Source organism: Microcebus murinus, chromosome 6, assembly GCF_040939455.1.
Source record: "Microcebus murinus isolate Inina chromosome 6, M.murinus_Inina_mat1.0, whole genome shotgun sequence".
In the NCBI taxonomy this organism is placed as follows: domain Eukaryota; kingdom Metazoa; phylum Chordata; class Mammalia; order Primates; family Cheirogaleidae; genus Microcebus; species Microcebus murinus.
Window position 1 is genome coordinate 79,751,191 of NC_134109.1, and position 3,965 is coordinate 79,755,155.

At 41.9% G+C, this 3,965-nt stretch overlaps 1 pseudogene; it reads left to right on the forward strand.

Annotated features, from left to right (window-relative positions):
- Nucleotides 1-2,401: 2,401 nt before the first annotated feature.
- LOC105859471 (nascent polypeptide-associated complex subunit alpha pseudogene) lies at nucleotides 2,402-3,174 on the forward strand (annotated as a pseudogene).
- The last annotated feature ends 791 nt before the right edge of the window (nucleotides 3,175-3,965 follow it).

A 3,965-nucleotide genomic window follows, 5' to 3' on the forward strand; every position in this document is an offset into this window, starting at 1 on the left:
TGTCTGCTGTAACCCCGGCTGTCTCAGTGCATTGTCTTCCTCTTGAGCAGCGGGCAGTGAACCTTGTAGGGCTGTAACATGTTCAGTGCTTCCTCTTCAGTAGATGTTCTCTTTCGGGCATTGATTTGACACACAAAGATCCATACATTTTATGCTTAATTCTGCAAGTTCATTCGAGTGCTACTTTCCCAAACATCTTTGGGATATAAGATCTCTGATTTTATAATCCTGTTATCTTGCTCCTTCTAGAATATGACAAACCAGTCCAGCAACTTGTGACTATTCAGTAATCTCCACATCTTCTTACCTTACTTCACTTTCCCCTCCAGGCCACTAAACATTGTCACCACCGGGCTGGGCGTGGTGGCTCACGCTGGTAATCCTAGCACTCTGGGAGGCCGAGGCCGGCGGATTGCTCAAGGTCAGGAGTTCAAAACCAGCCTGAGCGAGACCCTGTCTCTACTATAAAAATAGAAAGAAATTAATTGGCCAACTAATATATATATATAAAATTAGCCGGGCATGGTGGCGCGTGCCTGTAGTCCCAGCTACTCGGGAGGCTGAGGCAGGAGGATTGCTTGAGCCCAGGAGTTTGAGGTTGCTGTGAGCTAGGCTGATGCCACGGCACTCACTCTAGCCTGGGCAACAAAGCGAGACTCTGTCTCAAAAAAAAAAAAACATTGTCACCACCAACCCTGAATGGACTCAATTCTCTGCTTCTTGGAAGTATTACTCCTCCCTCCTATCCTTCAGTCACCCTGTGTGAAGATGAAGCGCAGCAGCAGTCTATTTTCAGCTGAAGTGAATTTTTTCTTCCAACTTAGTGGAGTCAGTAATAAAAGGTAGCAGAAAATGCCACCCCAAAACATGCCACATTAATCTAAGAGTTATTTTGAGCTGAAGGTAATCGAGAAGAAGCAGAGTCAAGAAAAGCTCTTTGCTTTTTCCCTATTTGCCTAAAAGTGTGACATAAATTTGTAAGGGATCTCCCATCCCTTGATAGCAGGAAAGACAGAAGTTAATCACAATCACTGGAGACAACTCTAGATCTTTCTCAGCCTGGAGACAGCATGAACGACATCTACATAACAAACTTTACTAACTAGCCATTATCTTCCATTTGTTCCCCTATATATTTACCTTCACACTACAGAGTCTGGAAACTCAAAGTCCTTTTCATTTGTCTTGTCACTTCTCTAAAAATGTATTATTCTTTTGTTAAGATGCAACATAAGCATGAGTTCTAATCACTCCTTTGAGTTACTCATCAGTGAGTGCTCCCAAATATAAGCTTGATGCACCTGTTAATAAACTTTTATTTGTTTTTTTTTTGGTTTTTTTGAGACAGAGTCTCACTTTGTTGCCCAGGCTAGAGTGAGTGCCGTGGCGTAAGCCTGGCTCACAGCAACCTCAATCTCCTGGGCTCAGCTATCCTACTGCCTCAGCCTCCCGAGGAGCTGGGACCACAGGCACGCGCCACCATGCCCGGCTAATTTTTTGTATATATATTTTTAGTTGGTCAATTAATTTCTTTCTATTTTTGGTAGAGACGGGGTCTCGCTCAGGCTGGTTTCGAACTCCTGACCTTGAGCAATCTGCCCGCCTCGGCCTCCCAAAGTGCTAGGATTACAGGCATGAGCCACCGCAGCCGGCCTTTTATTTGTTTTTTAAAAAAATTACCAGTCATGCAAAATATGATGCATAATGAGGAGAAAAATCAACTGAAACCAACCCAGAACTGATACCATGTAAGAATTACACAAGGATATTTAAAGTTATTACAACTGTATTCCATATGTTCCAAGTAGAGAATTGGAAGATATATATATATATATATATATATGTATATATATATATTTTTTTTTTTTAAGACAGAGTCTCACTCTGTTGCCTGGGCTAGAGTGCCATGGTGTCAGCCTAGCTCACAGCAACCTCAAACTCCTGGGCCCAAGCAATCCTTCTGCCTCAGCTTCTCAAGTAGCTGGGACTACAAGCATGTGCCACCATGTCCAGCTAATTTTTTCTATATGTTTTTAGTTGGCCAATTAATTTCTTTCTATTTATAGTAGAGACGGGGTCCTGCTCTTGCTCAGGCTGGTTTCAAACTCCTGACCTCAAGCAATCCGCCTGCCTCAGCCTCCCAGAGTGCTAGGATTACAGGCGTAAGCCACTGCACCCGGCCAAGGAAGATAGTTTTAAAATACTCACCTTGAACTTTAGAGATAAAAACTAAAATGTCTGAGATTTTTAAAAAAATCACTGGATGGGATTAACAACAGTTTAGACATTGCAGACAAAAAGAGTATTAAATTTGAAGACATAGCAATAGTAATTATCCAAAATGAAACACCAAAAGAAAAAAGAATTTTAGAAATGAATACAGGCTCTCACTCTTTCTGCTGCCATCTTGGTTCCATGTTCCTTGTACAAAATGCCCAGTGAAGCCACAGAGACCGTTCCTGCTACAGAGCAGGAGTTGCCACAGCTTCAGTCTGAGACAGGGTCTGGAGCAGAATCTGACAGTGATGAATCAGTACCAGAGCTAGAGGAACAAGATTCCACACAAGCAACCACACAACAAGCACCGCTGGCAGCAGCAGCTGAAATAAGAAGACCCAGTCAGTAAAGCACAACAGAGTAGTAGTGAAAAGAAGGCATGGAAGGCTATGTCCAAACTGGGTCTTCGGCAGGTTACAGGGGTTACTAGAGTCAGTATCCAGAAATCTAAGAATATCTTCTTTGTCATCACAAAACCAGTTGTCTACTAGAGCCCAGCTTCAGATACCTACATAGTTTTCATGGAAGCCAAGATCGAGGATTTGTCTCAGCAGGGGCAGCTAGCAGCTGCTGAGAAATTCAAAGTTCAAGGTGAAGCTGTTTCAAACATTCAAGAAAACACACAGACTCCAACTGTACAAGAGGAGAGTGAAGAGGAAGAGGCTGATGAAACAGGTGTGGAAGTTAAAGACATAGAATTGGTCATGTCACAAGCAAATGTGTCGAGAGCAAAGGCACTGGGAGCCCTGAAGTACAACAGTAATGATATTGTAAATGCTATTAGGAAATTAACAATGTAACCATCTGAAAACAAGGACTTTTTTTGGTGTTTCAAAAGAGTAACTGCAGCTTGGTTTGAAATTTATGCTGTTTCTATCATTAATAAAGTTATGGCTTCTTGTTAGATGAAAAAAAGAAATGAATACAAAGCACACAATATAAAACAGGCACAAAATACATCCTTTACAACAATTTAAACTTATGAAAAAACTACTCAGGAGGGTAAAGCAGGATTGCTTGAGCCTAGGAGTTTAAGGCTGCAGTGAATTATGATGGCGCCACTGCACTCCAGCCTGGGTGACAGAACCACACACTGTCAATAAAAAAAAAAAAAAAAAAAAAGTTTACTACTCCTTCCTTCAGCAGTTTACCACTTTCTCTTTCTTGGCTCGGGGACACCATTCGTTTGTTGTTTTCTTCTCACCTCTTTATTAGGTTTCTTGGGAGCACCTTATTATCATTGCAAATTCTAAAGTCAGTGTGTTGCCAGTCATACAAAATATGATGCATAAATTGATGCCCTGAAGCTCTACTTGTTCCCTCTTGATGATCTTATCTATTATTATTATTATTTTTTGAGACAGAGTCTCCCTCTGTTGCTGGAGTTCAAGTACCATGGCGTCAGCCTAGCTCATAGCAACCTCAAACTCCTGGGCTCAAGCCATCCTCCTGCTTCACCATGCCGAGCTAATTTTTTCTATATATTTTTAATTGTCCAGCTAATTTCTTTCTATTTTTAGTGGAGATGGGGTCTCGCTCTTGCTGGTCTTGAACTCCTGGTCTTGAACTCCTGACCTTGAGCGATCCTCCTGCTTTGGCCTCCCAGAGTGCTAGGATTACAGGTGTGAGCCACTGCATTGGTGATGATCTTATCTAGTATCAAGGCTTTAAATATATCAATAACTCCC